The following is a 17,604-nucleotide window of genomic DNA, read 5'->3' as shown; positions in this document are numbered from 1 at the left end:
CCCGCCCCGCCCCCTCCCGACCCCCAATATAAATTGACTGCTACAATAACCATAACCCATTTTGGGCGGGAACCCCTTTGTGTTTTAAGCATTGTTATAATTTAGCTATTGAAAAATAGCAGATCTACAAGCTACGAGCTTGTAGGTCTGCTATTTTAGAAAAATCGTGAAAATAAAATTTAAAAAACCCCCTTTTTTTTTTTTTTTAAATAATTTGGGGACCCCCTAAAATAATTTGGCTACCCCCCGAGGGGTCGCGACCCACGGGTTGAGAACCCCTGCTATACCATACGTACGTACTGTACACAAAAAGCCTTCTTCATCTTCAGGAGGCGGAGCCACTGTGGCTACACTGTGTGTTCTACTGGCTGGCTGCAGAACAAACTGAAACCTGCCAGCAGGATTTCACCAAAAGAAAGAAAGCAAGACGTAAGTAATAAAAGAGTGAGTGCACAGCAGGGCAGCTACGCACGCACGCACGCACGCACGCACGCACGCACGCACGCGCACACGCACAGAGAACACTATAGGCTCCATGCTGTGAGCCTTCCCACTGCTGGTGTCAGGAAGCCCTTCTAATCCGTCCACTCTGATTCCACATCACAGGGAAGCAGCGAGATTAGAGCGCGTGGGGGCGTCGCCACTTCTGTCTCACTATAGGTGACTCACACAGACGTGCACGCACACACACACACACACACACACACACACAGAGAGCAAGGCACGCTTCAAAGCAAGGCACGGTTCTGCTTGGTTTGTAATGCATGCGCACGAACGCGTACGCAAGAACGCGCACACACACACACACACACACACACACGCACACACACGCACACACACACACACACACACACACACACACACACACACACACAGCGGTTTTTAGGCCGTTTCTAAGTCTACAGTATTAACGTTTGAAAATGGGCGATCTAGAACAGAACGAAAATACATTGCATCGATGCAACTGGGACATATCCTCAGTGATGTATCCTGGTCATCGGGGTTTCGGGTATCGCGAACATCATACCCCTCACTCAGGCGACCCAGCCGGGGTGATCGAGTCCCGACTTACGTCCCAGTAGCTACCCTCGATCAGACCCACTAGGGAAAGACCAGGGCCACACAATCCGTTGGAACCACTCCGGAACTACTCTGCCGGGACTGAGAGGTACAATTCTGGCATGTGGAGGGACTAGGTTCTGTGGGTTGCCTCCTGTCCGGGCCCCTCCTACGTCTCACCAGGTCCACTCCTGCTCTCCAGGAGTACAGCGAGGACCAGTGCGTTGCACCAGACTCCCTACAATCTATCTACAAAACAATCTACGAGCTACAGTACGTATATAGAGGCTAGGTATAGAGGCCATGACACTACAAGTAGAATACCAGAGAACTCGCCAGTTTACCAAGTCGCCACGGCGAAAATTCTTCATCAATGTCTTCATTGTTATGCTAACATGCTGCCTTTATCGTTATGCTAACATGCTGTCTTCATCGTTATGCTAACATGCTGTCTTCATCGTTATGCTAACATGCTGCCTTCATCGTTATGCTAACATGCTGTCTTCATCGTTATGCTAACATGCTGTCTTCATCGTTATGCTAACATGCTGCCTTCATCGTTATGCTAACATGCTGTCTTCATCGTTATGCTAACATGCTGTCTTCATCGTTATGCTAACATGCTGCCTTCATCGTTATGCTAACATGCTGTCTTCATCGTTATGCCAACATGCTGTCTTCATCGTTATGCTAACATGCTGCCTTCATCGTTATGCTAACATGCTGTCTTCATCGTTATGCCAACATGCTGTCTTCAGGGAGAGTGACGCAGGGAGAGTGACGCAGGGAGAGTGACGCAGAGAGAGTGACGCAGAGAGAGTGACGCAGGGAGAGTGACGCAGAGACAGTGACGCAGAGAGAGTGACGCAGAGAGAGTGACGCAGAGAGAGTGACGCAGAGAGAGTGACGCAGGGAGAGTGACGCAGAGACAGTGACGCAGATGTATAAATGACCTTGACCAGTAAAAATGACCTTGACCAGTATAAATGACCTTCATAAGACTAGTAAATGACCTTGACCAGTATAAATGACCTTGACCAGTATGCCCTCCGAGACCATGGACTATAGCCTTTCGCTTTTCCGCGATTTTCACTTTTTTTTAAATCCTCCGAAATTGTAAAAAATGACATACTATAGTATGCCCTCCGACACCATGGACTATAGCCTGTCGCTTTTCCACGATTTTCACAATTTTTTTTAAATCCTCCGAAATCGTAAAAAATTACATACTATAGTATGCCCTCCGAGACCATGGACTATAGCCTGCGCTTTTTTTTTTGGACCAGTATAAATGGCCTCACTATTTCACTATATTTTATTACTATATTACAAAAAAGTCTCCATAAAAAATACTCTCTCTCTCTCGCTCTCTCTCTCTCTCTCTCTAAATGAAGGTGAAGTAAAAGTAAATTGAACTAAATCGCGGCGAGTTGGTAAACTGGCGAGTTCTCCGGATGCCCTACAGTTCTCCGGATGCCCTACAGTTCCCCGGATGCCCTACAGTTCCCCGGATGCCCTACAGTTCCCCGGATGCCCTACAGTTCCCCGGATGCCCTACAGTTCTCCGGATGCCCTACAGTTCCCCGGATGCCCTACAGTTCTCCGGATGCCCTACAGTTCCCCGGATGCCCTACAGTTCTCCGGATGCCCTACAGTTCTCCGGATGCCCTACAGTTCTCCGGATGCCCTACAGTTCCCCGGATGCCCTACAGTTCTCCGGATGCCCTACAGTTCCCCGGATGCCCTACAGTTCCCCGGATGCCCTACAGTTCTCCGGATGCCCTACAGTTCTCCGGATGCCCTACAGTTCTCCGGATGCCCTACAGTTCCCCGGATGCCCTACAGTTCTCCGGATGCCCTACAGTTCTCCGGATGCCCTACAGTTCTCCGGATGCCCTACAGTTCTCCGGATGCCCTACAGTTCTCCGGATGCCCTACAGTTCCCCGGATGCCCTACAGTTCTCCGGATGCCCTACAGTTCTCCGGATGCCCTACAGTTCTCCGGATGCCCTACAGTTCTCTGGATGCCCTACAGTTCTCCGGATGCCCTACAGTTCTCCGGATGCCCTACAGTACGTATAGAGTCCAAACCCGTATGAAAGGGAGAAAATATCCACTGGTGGTACAATTTTGAGGCATTAAAATACTTCACTTGAGTATTTCCGATGTCCTATACTTTAACTACTAGTTACATTGGAGACTTTCATTTTGATTAGAAAACAGGTCGTTTAGAGGAAGCAATCTGATTGGTTGAAACAGCCTTCTAGCCGCACTTCAAACCAGCATCATGGAACGGCTAATACAAAATAAAAATAAAAATTCAGCTGCTCTGTTCTCCCAGAGCGCAGCATATTCGGTGGCTAGGCTAGCTAGTTTCTTGGGACATTTGTGGTCGTATAGTGACTACATCTGTCATTAAAAGAATATGTTTATTCAGCGATCTTCTTAGTTTTAAGGGTAACTGTTGTACAATTGCAATATCGAGGGGGTGCTTTAACATCATTAATGCACTTCTGTGTTGCTCCTGCAGCATCGCATTTACAGAACAATGGACGCGTTTCAACACAACAGCTCTTCCTGTCCGCTTTGTGTCAAAACCAATTACAGGATGTGAGCTATAAATAGTTCCGTTCATGATGCAATCCACATGAATACAGTTTACTGTCATCACCTTGAGAGATATTAAACAATGGAGAAGCAGTGGAACTCCCGGTGGTGGAAACAAAGATCGTAAGCCTATAATTCCCTAAATGTTTCTTTTAAACATAAAACAACAATTTCTCTTGTGAGGATCAGGAAATTGTCTCTGAAATTCCATCGTACTTGTGGGGACCTCGCAAGTATATAAACGCGCGCGCGCACACACACACACACACACACACACACACACACACACACACACACACACACACACACACACACACACACACACACACACACACACACACACACACACACACACACACACACACACACACACACACACAGCGTGAACTGTGACTGCTGTGGGATCAGTGTGTGTGCCACGCAGTGTGTGTGTGTGTGTGTGTGTGTGTGTGTGTGTGTGTGTGTGTGTGTGTGTGTGTGTGTGTGTGTGTGTGTGCCACGCAGAGAAGAAAAGAGGGAGAGGACTTTACTCCCCGCGCTGATCCGAGAGCACCCTGCAGTGAGGCACTCTGGGTAATACAGCCAAGAGGATTGAGACAGCCACGCGTAGGCTGCTGTGATGGCGTGTATGTGCGTGCGTGCGTGCGTGCGTGCGTGCGTGCGTGCGTGCGTGCGTGCGTGCGTGCGTGCGTGCGTGCGTGCCAGTCGTGCGTGCGTGTGTGCGTGTGAGTGTGTGTGTGTGTGTGTGTGTGTGCGCGTCTGTGTGAGTGTGCGTGTAATCCGTGCATATGCTGCTGTGATGGTGATGCCAGCAGCATACAGTTACACAGCACGCCGGATTAGAGATCTCAGGCCCATTCTACTAGACGTCTAAATCCTATAACAGTTTCCTGAAGAACTTGTCTTTCTATATCAGCCGTGATCTAACTTGTCCTTGTCAAGGACCCCCAGAAGAACAAGGTCTAACTGGTCCTTGTCAAGGACCCCCAGAAGAACATGGTCTAACTTGTCCTTCATGTCAAGGACCCCCAGAAGAACATGGTCTAACTTGTCCTTGTCAAGGACCCCCAGAAGAACATGGTCTAACTTGTCCTTGTCAAGGACCCCCAGAAGAACATGGTCTAACTTGTCCTTCATGTCAAGGACCCCCAGAAGAACATGGTCTAACTGGTCCTTGTCAAGGACCCCCAGAAGAACATGGTCTAACTGGTCCTTGTCAAGGACCCCCAGAAGAACATGGTCTAACTTGTCCATGTCAAGGACCCCCAGAAGAACATGGTCTAACTTGTCCTTGTCAAGGACCCCCAGAAGAACATGGTCTAACTGGTCCTTCATGTCAAGGACCCCCAGAAGAACATGGTCTAACTGGTCCTTGTCAAGGACCCCCAGAAGAACATGATCTAACTGGTCCTTGTCAAGGACCCCCAGAAGAACATGGTCTAACTTGTCCTTCATGTCAAGGACCCCCAGAAGAACATGGTCTAACTGGTCCTTGTCAAGGACCCCCAGAAGAACATGGTCTAACTTGTCCATGTCAAGGACCCCCAGAAGAACATGGTCTAACTGGTCCTTCATGTCAAGGACCCCCAGAAGAACATGGTCTAACTTGTCCTTGTCAAGGACCCCCAGAAGAACATGATCTAACTGGTCCTTCATGTCAAGGACCCCCAGAAGAACATGGTCTAACTTGTCCTTGTCAAGGACCCCCAGAAGAACATGGTCTAACTTGTCCTTCATGTCAAGGACCCCCAGAAGAACATGGTCTAACTTGTCCTTGTCAAGGACCCCCAGAAGAACATGGTCTAACTTGTCCTTCATGTCAAGGACCCCCAGAAGAACATGGTCTAACTGGTCCTTGTCAAGGACCCCCAGAAGAACATGGTCTAACTGGTCCTTCATGTCAAGGACCCCCAGAAGAACATGGTCTAACTTGTCCTTGTCAAGGACCCCCAGAAGAACATGGTCTAACTTGTCCTTGTCAAGGACCCCCAGAAGAACATGGTCTAACTTGTCCTTGTCAAGGACCCCCAGAAGAACATGGTCTAACTGGTCCTTGTCAAGGACCCCCAGAAGAACATGGTCTAACTGGTCCTTCATGTCAAGGACCCCCAGAAGAACATGGTCTAACTTGTCCTTGTCAAGGACCCCCAGAAGAACATGGTCTAACTTGTCCTTGTCAAGGACCCCCAGAAGAACATGGTCTAACTGGTCCTTCATGTCAAGGACCCCCAGAAGAACATGGTCTAACTGGTCCTTGTCAAGGACCCCCAGAAGAACATGGTCTAACTTGTCCTTGTCAAGGACCCCCAGAAGAACATGGTCTAACTTGTCCTTCATGTCAAGGACCCCCAGAAGAACATGGTCTAACTTGTCCTTCATGTCAAGGACCCCCAGAAGAACATGGTCTAACTTGTCCTTCATGTCAAGGACCCCCAGAAGAACATGGTCTAACTTGTCCTTGTCAAGGACCCCCAGAAGAACATGGTCTAACTTGTCCTTGTCAAGGACCCCCAGAAGAACATGGTCTAACTGGTCCTTCATGTCAAGGACCCCCAGAAGAACATGGTCTAACTTGTTCTTGTCAAGGACCCCCAGAAGAACATGGTCTAACTTGTCCTTGTCAAGGACCCCCAGAAGAACATGGTCTAACTTGTCCTTGTCAAGGACCCCCAGAAGAACATGGTCTAACTGGTCCTTCATGTCAAGGACTCCCAGAAGAACATGGTCTAACTGGTCCTTGTCAAGGACCCCCAGAAGAACATGGTCTAACTTGTCCTTGTCAAGGACCCCCAGAAGAACATGGTCTAACTTGTCCTTGTCAAGGACCCCCAGAAGAACATGGTCTAACTGGTCCTTCATGTCAAGGACCCCCAGAAGAACATGGTCTAACTTGTCCTTGTCAAGGACCCCCAGAAGAACATGGTCTAACTTGTCCTTGTCAAGGACCCCCAGAAGAACATGATCTAACTTGTCCTTGTCAAGGACCCCCAGAAGAACATGATCTAACTTGTCCTTGTCAAGGACCCCCAGAAGAACATGGTCTAACTTGTCCTTCATGTCAAGGACCCCCAGAAGAACATGGTCTAACTGGTCCTTGTCAAGGACCCCCAGAAGAACATGATCTAACTGGTCCTTGTCAAGGACCCCCAGAAGAACATGATCTAACTTGTCCTTGTCAAGGACCCCCAGAAGAACATGGTCTAACTTGTCCTTGTCAAGGACCCCCAGAAGAACATGGTCTAACTGGTCCTTGTCAAGGACCCCCAGAAGAACATGGTCTAACTTGTCCTTGTCAAGGACCCCCAGAAGAACATGGTCTAACTTGTCCTTGTCAAGGACCCCCAGAAGAACATGGTCTAACTGGTCCTTGTCAAGGACCCCCAGAAGAACATGGTCTAACTTGTCCTTGTCAAGGACCCCCAGAAGAACATGGTCTAACTGGTCCTTGTCAAGGACCCCCAGAAGAACATGGTCTAACTTGTCCTTGTCAAGGACCCCCAGAAGAACATGGTCTAACTTGTCCTTGTCAAGGACCCCCAGAAGAACATGGTCTAACTTGTCCTTGTCAAGGACCCCCAGAAGAACATGGTCTAACTTGTCCTTGTCAAGGACCCCCAGAAGAACATGATCTAACTTGTCCTTGTCAAGGACCCCCAGAAGAACATGATCTAACTTGTCCTTGTCAAGGACCCCCAGAAGAACATGATCTAACTTGTCCTTGTCAAGGACCCCCAGAAGAACATGATCTAACTTGTCCTTGTCAAGGACCCCCAGAAGAACATGGTCTAACTTGTCCTTGTCAAGGACCCCCAGAAGAACATGATCTAACTTGTCCTTGTCAAGGACCCCCAGAAGAACATGGTCTAACTGGTCCTTCATGTCAAGGACTCCCAGAAGAACATGGTCTAACTGGTCCTTGTCAAGGACCCCCAGAAGAACATGGTCTAACTTGTCCTTGTCAAGGACCCCCAGAAGAACATGGTCTAACTTGTCCTTGTCAAGGACCCCCAGAAGAACATGGTCTAACTGGTCCTTCATGTCAAGGACCCCCAGAAGAACATGGTCTAACTTGTCCTTGTCAAGGACCCCCAGAAGAACATGGTCTAACTGGTCCTTGTCAAGGACCCCCAGAAGAACATGATCTAACTTGTCCTTGTCAAGGACCCCCAGAAGAACATGATCTAACTTGTCCTTGTCAAGGACCCCCAGAAGAACATGGTCTAACTGGTCCTTGTCAAGGACCCCCAGAAGAACATGGTCTAACTGGTCCTTGTCAAGGACCCCCAGAAGAACATGGTCTAACTTGTTCTTCATGTCAAGGACCCCCAGAAGAACATGGTCTAACTTGTCCTTGTCAAGGACCCCCAGAAGAACATGGTCTAACTGGTCCTTGTCAAGGACCCCCAGAAGAACATGGTCTAACTGGTCCTTGTCAAGGACCCCCAGAAGAACATGGTCTAACTTGTTCTTCATGTCAAGGACCCCCAGAAGAACATGGTCTAACTTGTCCTTGTCAAGGACCCCCAGAAGAACATGGTCTAACTGGTCCTTCATGTCAAGGACTCCCAGAAGAACATGGTCTAACTGGTCCTTGTCAAGGACCCCCAGAAGAACATGGTCTAACTTGTCCTTGTCAAGGACCCCCAGAAGAACATGGTCTAACTTGTCCTTGTCAAGGACCCCCAGAAGAACATGGTCTAACTGGTCCTTCATGTCAAGGACCCCCAGAAGAACATGGTCTAACTTGTCCTTGTCAAGGACCCCCAGAAGAACATGGTCTAACTTGTCCTTGTCAAGGACCCCCAGAAGAACATGGTCTAACTGGTCCTTCATGTCAAGGACTCCCAGAAGAACATGGTCTAACTGGTCCTTGTCAAGGACCCCCAGAAGAACATGGTCTAACTTGTCCTTGTCAAGGACCCCCAGAAGAACATGATCTAACTGGTCCTTGTCAAGGACCCCCAGAAGAACATGGTCTAACTTGTCCTTCATGTCAAGGACCCCCAGAAGAACATGATCTAACTGGTCCTTGTCAAGGACCCCCAGAAGAACATGGTCTAACTTGTCCTTCATGTCAAGGACCCCCAGAAGAACATGGTCTAACTTGTCCTTGTCAAGGACCCCCAGAAGAACATGGTCTAACTGGTCCTTGTCAAGGACCCCCAGAAGAACATGGTCTAACTTGTCCTTCATGTCAAGGACCCCCAGAAGAACATGGTCTAACTTGTCCTTGTCAAGGACCCCCAGAAGAACATGATCTAACTTGTCCTTCATGTCAAGGACCCTCAGAAGAACATGGTCTAACTTGTCCTTCATGTCAAGGACCCTCAGAAGAACATGGTCTAACTTGTCCTTCATGTCAAGGACCCTCAGAAGAACATGATCTAACTTGTCCTTCATGTCAAGGACCCTCAGAAGAACATGGTCTAACTTGTCCTTGTCAAGGACCCCCAGAAGAACATGGTCTAACTTGTCCTTCATGTCAAGGACCCCCAGAAGAACATGGTCTAACTTGTCCTTGTCAAGGACCCCCAGAAGAACATGGTCTAACTTGTCCTTGTCAAGGACCCCCAGAAGAACATGGTCTAACTTGTCCTTCATGTCAAGGACCCCCAGAAGAACATGGTCTAACTTGTCCTTGTCAAGGACCCCCAGAAGAACATGGTCTAACTTGTCCTTGTCAAGGACCCCCAGAAGAACATGGTCTAACTTGTCCTTGTCAAGGACCCCCAGAAGAACATGGTCTAACTTGTCCTTCATGTCAAGGACCCCCAGAAGAACATGGTCTAACTTGTCCTTGTCAAGGACCCCCAGAAGAACATGGTCTAACTTGTCCTTGTCAAGGACCCCCAGAAGAACATGGTCTAACTGGTCCTTGTCAAGGACCCCCAGAAGAACATGGTCTAACTGGTACTTGTCAAGGACCCCCAGAAGAAAATGGTCTAACTTGTCCTTGTCAAGGACCCCCAGAAGAACATGGTCTAACTTGTCCTTGTCAAGGACCCCCAGAAGAACATGGTCTAACTTGTCCTTGTCAAGGACCCCCAGAAGAACATGGTCTAACTTGTCCTTGTCAAGGACCCCCAGAAGAACATGGTCTAACTGGTCCTTCATGTCAAGGACCCCCAGAAGAACATGGTCTAACTTGTCCTTGTCAAGGACCCCCAGAAGAACATGGTCTAACTGGTCCTTGTCAAGGACCCCCAGAAGAACATGGTCTAACTTGTCCTTGTCAAGGACCCCCAGAAGAACATGGTCTAACTTGTCCTTGTCAAGGACCCCCAGAAGAACATGGTCTAACTGGTCCTTGTCAAGGACCCCCAGAAGAACATGGTCTAACTGGTCCTTCATGTCAAGGACCCCCAGAAGAACATGGTCTAACTTGTCCTTGTCAAGGACCCCCAGAAGAAAATGGTCTAACTTGTCCTTGTCAAGGACCCCCAGAAGAACATGGTCTAACTTGTCCTTGTCAAGGACCCCCAGAAGAACATGGTCTAACTTGTCCTTGTCAAGGACCCCCAGAAGAACATGGTCTAACTTGTCCTTGTCAAGGACCCCCAGAAGAACATGGTCTAACTTGTCCTTCATGTCAAGGACCCCCAGAAGAACATGGTCTAACTGGTCCTTGTCAAGGACCCCCAGAAGAACATGGTCTAACTTGTCCTTGTCAAGGACCCCCAGAAGAACATGGTCTAACTTGTCCTTGTCAAGGACCCCCAGAAGAACATGGTCTAACTTGTCCTTGTCAAGGACCCCCAGAAGAACATGGTCTAACTTGTCCTTCATGTCAAGGACCCCCAGAAGAACATGGTCTAACTGGTCCTTGTCAAGGACCCCCAGAAGAACATGGTCTAACTTGTCCATGTCAAGGACCCCCAGAAGAACATGGTCTAACTGGTCCTTCGTGTCAAGGACCCCCAGAAGAACATGGTCTAACTTGTCCTTCATGTCAAGGACCCCCAGAAGAACATGGTCTAACTGGTCCTTGTCAAGGACCCCCATAAGAACATGGTCTAACTTGTCCTTCATGTCAAGGACCCCCAGAAGAACATGGTCTAACTGGTCCTTGTCAAGGACCCCCAGAAGAACATGGTCTAACTTGTCCTTCATGTCAAGGACCCCCAGAAGAACATGGTCTAACTGGTCCTTGTCAAGGACCCCCAGAAGAACATGGTCTAACTTGTCCTTGTCAAGGACCCCCAGAAGAACATGGTCTAACTTGTCCTTGTCAAGGACCCCCAGAAGAACATGGTCTAACTTGTCCTTGTCAAGGACCCCCAGAAGAACATGGTCTAACTTGTCCTTCATGTCAAGGACCCCCAGAAGAACATGGTCTAACTGGTCCTTGTCAAGGACCCCCAGAAGAACATGGTCTAACTTGTCCATGTCAAGGACCCCCAGAAGAACATGGTCTAACTGGTCCTTCGTGTCAAGGACCCCCAGAAGAACATGGTCTAACTTGTCCTTGTCAAGGACCCCCAGAAGAACATGGTCTAACTTGTCCTTCATGTCAAGGACCCCCAGAAGAACATGGTCTAACTGGTCCTTGTCAAGGACCCCCAGAAGAACATGGTCTAACTTGTCCTTGTCAAGGACCCCCAGAAGAACATGGTCTAACTTGTCCTTGTCAAGGACCCCCAGAAGAACATGGTCTAACTGGTCCTTGTCAAGGACCCCCAGAAGAACATGGTCTAACTTGTCCTTCATGTCAAGGACCCCCAGAAGAACATGGTCTAACTGGTCCTTGTCAAGGACCCCCATAAGAACATGGTCTAACTTGTCCTTCATGTCAAGGACCCCCAGAAGAACATGGTCTAACTGGTCCTTGTCAAGGACCCCCATAAGAACATGGTCTAACTTGTCCTTGTCAAGGACCCCCAGAAGAACATGGTCTAACTGGTCCTTGTCAAGGACCCCCAGAAGAACATGGTCTAACTTGTCCTTCATGTCAAGGACCCCCAGAAGAACATGGTCTAACTGGTCCTTGTCAAGGACCCCCAGAAGAACATGGTCTAACTGGTCCTTGTCAAGGACCCCCAGAAGAACATGGTCTAACTTGTCCTTGTCAAGGACCCCCAGAAGAACATGGTCTAACTGGTCCTTGTCAAGGACCCCCAGAAGAACATGATCTAACTTGTCCATGTCAAGGACCCCCAGAAGAACATGGTCTAACTTGTCCTTGTCAAGGACCCCCAGAAGAACATGGTCTAACTTGTCCTTGTCAAGGACCCCCAGAAGAACATGGTCTAACTTGTCCTTGTCAAGGACCCCCAGAAGAACATGGTCTAACTTGTCCTTGTCAAGGACCCCCAGAAGAACATGGTCTAACTGGTCCTTGTCAAGGACCCCCAGAAGAACATGATCTAACTTGTCCATGTCAAGGACCCCCAGAAGAACATGGTCTAACTTGTCCTTGTCAAGGACCCCCAGAAGAACATGGTCTAACTTGTCCTTGTCAAGGACCCCCAGAAGAACATGGTCTAACTTGTCCTTGTCAAGGACCCCCAGAAGAACATGGTCTAACTTGTCCTTGTCAAGGACCCCCAGAAGAACATGGTCTAACTTGTCCTTGTCAAGGACCCCCAGAAGAACATGGTCTAACTTGTCCTTCATGTCAAGGACCCCCAGAAGAACATGGTCTAACTTGTCCTTCATGTCAAGGACCCCCAGAATAACATGATCTAACTTGTCCAGAAGAATATACATGGAACTATTCGGTACGTGGATTCACATATCAAATTAGTTTTGTTCCAGGGACCTCCCAGAAGCAAATATTTGTGCTAAAATAATTTAGCCTATACAGTATATTCAAAGATTTACAGTCAAAAAAAGCAGATCTACAAGCTCATAGCGCGGCACAAGACGACATCCTTGAAGAAAAACAAATACTCCCACCCCAAAATCTAATATAATTCATAAAAGGCAGCATTATGGTAAATATTATTAAATGTTTGATGTGCACAAAACAACTGCATGGCAAGATATTCATTAATGTTAACCCATTTAGAATACAATTCATTCATTCATTCGATTATACAAATGCCTTCTAAATTTAACCTCCATCTGATAATATGTTGTTCCAGGCACACCCCAAACGCAAAGATTTGAGTTAAAAACGTTCGCTCTGAAAGAATATATATTCAAAGATTTGCGCCACATTTTCGCGACTTTTCAAAAATAGCAGATCTACAAGCTCGTAGCGCGGCACTCGGTGCCGCGCTACGAGCTTGTAGATCTGCTGTTAACATAATGCTTAAAACACCAAAAGGGGTTCCTGCCCAGAATGGGTTAAATTAAAACGATTAGATTGTTATGTTACACTGATCCGCCATGTGGCAAACCCGCGGGAAAAGCAGAAAGAAAAGCAGGTAAAAAAAGATGTATTCTGGATCGAAGTGGATTCTTTTTATGTAACTATAATCTTCAAAATAACCTCACAGTACATCAGACTGACACACATAAGTAATTGAGTCAATATTTAGTGTTATAAAAAATGATTGTGTTGTGAATCAAAAGGACCGGCCAGGTCTTTGTCTGACAAATGACCTCTATATCGTTAATCAATTTTGTGATGCCCGGTACCAGATTCATAAAACTCAATTCAACATGTCCAGTGAGTGGTGCCTTCACTCAATTCAATTGATTGAAGTCAGAATCAGCCCCTCTGGAAATAAAGAGTGTCCAGATGCTGGTCTGGCATACCGATTAGAACGGGGTTTTTTTTAACAGTTTTTTCCAGGGAAATCACAGGACTTGAGACTTTCTGGAGTGGAATGTCTTGTGTGTGCGTGCGTGCGTGCGTGCGTGCGTGCGTGCGTGCGTGCGTGCGTGCGTGCGTGCGTGCGTGCGTGCGTGCGTGCGTGCGTGCGTGCGTGCGTGCGTGCGTGCGTGCGTGCGTGCGTGCGTAAATTAACGTCCTACTTGATCGCACGACAACGTCACACGAAAAGCATCAAAAGTAGCAGATCTACAAGCTCAAAACGCGCAGCGCCACGTTTTGAGATTCTAAATCTGCTACTTTTTTGCATTGTTTTTGTATTAGACTCCTGAAAAGCAACAGTTTAATGGACATGTGAGGTCTGCCGCCGACAGAGATGGTGAGGAGTGTGTAAAGTGCAGTTTGTGGAGAATGTGTGTGTATGTGCGTGCGTGTGTGTGCGTGTGTGTGCGTGGGCCGTGTAACAGCTGCAATGTTCTAGCACATTGTTGCAGGAGTGGATTAATTACACGATATACAAGTGAGAACATGTCCAGTGTGTGTGTGTGTGTGTGTGTGTGTGTGTGTGTGTGTGTGTGTGTGTGTGTGTGTGTGTGTGTGTGTGTGTGTCTGTCTGACAGCCCAGGAGCTTTGTGTGGTCATTTGAATGCTACAATGACACAGTACTATAGCGCCTCCTACTGGCAAAAAAAAATATGTTTTTGCCAAATTTGGCCCCGATACCTTTTTATAATTTTCCATCTTCTTTGTGGGACTATATCTTGCGCCACCTCTTAACCCTTATCCCTAAACTAATTTGCCATTTTTTACTATTTAAAAAAAAAATAGTTCAAATAGCCGGGGCGGCGGTGGCTCAGGGGTACAGTGGCCGGATGGAAGAGTGGCCGGATGGTAACCGCAAGGTTGCCAGTTCGAACCCTGTGGGCTCCCCCAGAGTTAGTGTTGAAGTGTCCTTGAGCAAGACAGTGAACCCCTAATTGCTACTGATGTGCTGGTTGGTGCCTTGCATGGTTTCCGCCGCAATTGGTGTGTGAATGTGTGTGTGAATGGGTGAATGTAATGCACAATCTATGTAAAGGTGTGTGAATGTAATGCACAATCTATGTAAAGGTGTGTGAATGGGTGAATGTAATGCACAATATATGTAAAGGTGTGTGAATGTGTGTGTGAATGTAATGCACAATCTATGTAAAGGTGTGTGAATGGGTGAATGTAATGCACAATCTATGTAAAGGTGTGTGAATGTGTGTGTGAATGGGTGAATGTAATGCACAATCTATGTAAAGGTGTGTGAATGTGTGTGTGAATGGGTGAATGCAATGCACAATTTATGTAAAGGTGTATGAATGTGTGTGTGAATGTAATGCACAATCTATGTAAAGGTGTATGAATGTGTGTGTGAATGGGTGAATGTAATGCACAATATATGTAAAGGTGTATGAATGTGTGTGTGAATGTAATGCACAATCTATGTAAAGGTGTGTGAATGTGTGTGTGAATGTAATGCACAATCCATGTAAAGGTGTGTGAATGGGTGTGTGGATGGGTGAATGTAATGCACAATGTAAAGCGCCTTGGATAAAGGCGCTATATAAATGCACCATTTACCATTTACCATTTACTTACAACGTGTAGATGTAGATCGGCTATTTTTAAATGTTTTAAAATAGTAAAACATGGCAAATAGGTTTAGGGATAAGGGGTGGCGCAAGATGGAGCCCCTAGTGTACAAGTCCTGGGGTTTTAAAAAAAGGTCCTCAGGACTACTTTGTTGTGTGTTATCCTTTTAGCCTTTATGTCTGACTATACATCGTGCTGTTTATATTTCTAACTAATAAAGCGTTCGTTCAATCAATCAATCAATCAATCAATCAATCAATCAGTCTGCACAATTTGGTTAAGACAGTGGTTCTCATACTGGGGTCCGGGGACCCCTTGGGGGTCCTTGAGAAGGGGCCTCCCCAGCTAAAATGGGTTATAATATAGCATTGAAATCAGTTCAACCATGTCAGACCAAGTGGGTCAGAAGCTGGGTTATAGTCCCTGGACATTTAGCAGTGTCCAGCAGACAGGACAGAAGGACATTTAGCAGTGTCCAGCAGACAGGACAGAAGAACCTTTAGCAGTGTCCAGCAGACAGGACAGAAGGACATTTAGCAGTGTCCAGCAGACAGGACAGAAGGACATTTAGCAGTGTCCAGCAGACAGGACAGAAGGACATTTAGCAGTGTCCAGCAGACAGGACAGAAGGACATTTAGCAGTGTCCAGCAGACAGGACAGAAGGACATTTAGCAGTGTCCAGCAGACAGGACAGAAGGACATTTAGCAGTGTCCAGCAGACAGGACAGAAGGACATTTAGCAGTGTCCAGCAGACAGGACAGAAGGACATTTAGCAGTGTCCAGCAGACAGGACAGAAGAACATTTTATTTCGGATGCTCGGGTGCAGTGTTGATTTCGTCGACTAAAACTAAGACGAAAAATGTTCGTCGACTACCTTTTTTCACTGACTTAAACTACATGGAAACTAAATGAAAACTAAGCTATGATGAAGACCCCCAGGAATGCGCCCAGGGGGCCGGGCCGGTTCCGGCATGTCGCCCTGCATCCGAAACGGTTGAGAAATGACAGAGTTACTGTGTGCCGGTCCCTCTACTGTACTGTACTGTCACTGTACTGTATTGGCACACCCGAAAACATCATATATACAGTTAATATGTGCGTGAGTGTTTGTGTGTGTGTGTTAGGTTGCGCACAGGTGGTGAAAAACAACCATGCTGTTTTCGTGCTCATACACAGCCAGCCAGCCACCCACCCACCCACACACACAACTCCGTAAGGGAGTGGTTGCACCACTAAAAAAAAAAAAAAACCACCTCGGTGCATCAGGCTTTGTCGGGAGTCTATATGCGAACACAATACAATACAATAGCCCCCGCGTTCAGGAGAGGAAGGCCGGGAGGGGGGCGGGGGTCTTAGGATCAGGAGAGGAAGGCCGGGAGGGGGGCGGGGGTCTTAGGATCAGGAGAGGAAGGCCGGGAGGGGGGCGGGGGTCTTAGGATCAGGAGAGGAAGGCCGGGAGGGGGGCGGGGGTCTTAGGATCAGGAGAGGAAGGCCGGGAGGGGGGCGGGGGTCTTAGGATCAGGAGAGGAAGGCCGGGAGGGGGGCGGGGGTCTTAGGATCAGGAGAGGAAGGCCGGGAGGGGGGCGGGGGTCTTAGGATCAGGAGAGGAAGGCCGGGAGGGGGGCGGGGGTCTTAGGATCAGGAGAGGAAGGCCGGGAGGGGGGCGGGGGTCTTAGGATCAGGCCGGGAGGGGGGCGGGGGTCTTAGGATAAGGAGAGGAAGGCCGGGAGGGGGGCGGGGGTCTTAGGATCAGGAGAGGAAGGCCGGGAGGGGGGCGGGGGTCTTAGGATCAGGAGAGGAAGACCAGGAGGGGGGCGGGGGTCTTAGGATCAGGAGAGGAAGGCCGGGAGGGGGGCGGGGGTCTTAGGATCAGGATAGGAAGGCCGGGAGGGGGGCGGGGGTCTTAGGATCAGGAGAGGAAGACCAGGAGGGGGGCGGGGGTCTTAGGATCAGGAGAGGAAGGCCGGGAGGGGGGCGGGGGTCTTAGGATCAGGAGAGGAAGGCCGGGAGGGGGGCGGGGGTCTTAGGATCAGGAGAGGAAGGCCGGGAGGGGGGCGGGGGTCTTAGGATCAGGAGAGGAAGGCCGGGAGGGGGGCGGGGGTCTTAGGATCAGGAGAGGAAGGCCGGGAGGGGGGCGGGGGTCTTAGGATCAGGTCCCTTGCCAGGAGCTCTCTCTGTTTCGTCTCCCTCACAGCTTTCCAAGCATCTCCACGGAAATGGAAATGTGTGTCTGTGCTTTCTCCTCCCTGCTCTGGATGATGTGTGTCTGTGTGTGTTTTAAACATGAACACACCGGCCTGGCTTCTCTGCCATGGATACTAGACTAGAGTAGTGTCTGTGTGTTTTAAAGATGAACACTGTCCTGGAAGGAGAGAGAGAGAGAGCTACAGGGTGCTGGTTCTGCATGGAGCCATGTGTGTGACCCATAAGTCAGGGGGAGCCACTTACGTCCCTGGACACGACTCTCTGCAAAAACAAACGTGAGCTAACCCATTCAGCCATTTCTTAAAGCGTCGCTGAACTCTGGCAGAACTCTGCATGCAGGTGATAAAAGTCACACTTTTTTGCCCGTGAATGAATGGAAACTAAACAGATTA

General features: G+C 48.5%; 1 long non-coding RNA gene across 1 annotated transcript in view; it reads left to right on the top strand.

Annotated features, from left to right (window-relative positions):
* The window catches only part of LOC306912408, a 330,734-nt gene that overhangs the window by 30,298 nt on the left and 282,832 nt on the right, over window positions 1-17,604 (top strand). The window lies entirely within an intron of this gene.

This window comes from Electrona antarctica (assembly GCF_951216825.1).
Source record: "Electrona antarctica genome assembly, chromosome: 19".
NCBI lineage: Eukaryota > Metazoa > Chordata > Actinopteri > Myctophiformes > Myctophidae > Electrona > Electrona antarctica.
This window is presented reverse-complemented; position numbering and strand designations above follow the sequence as displayed.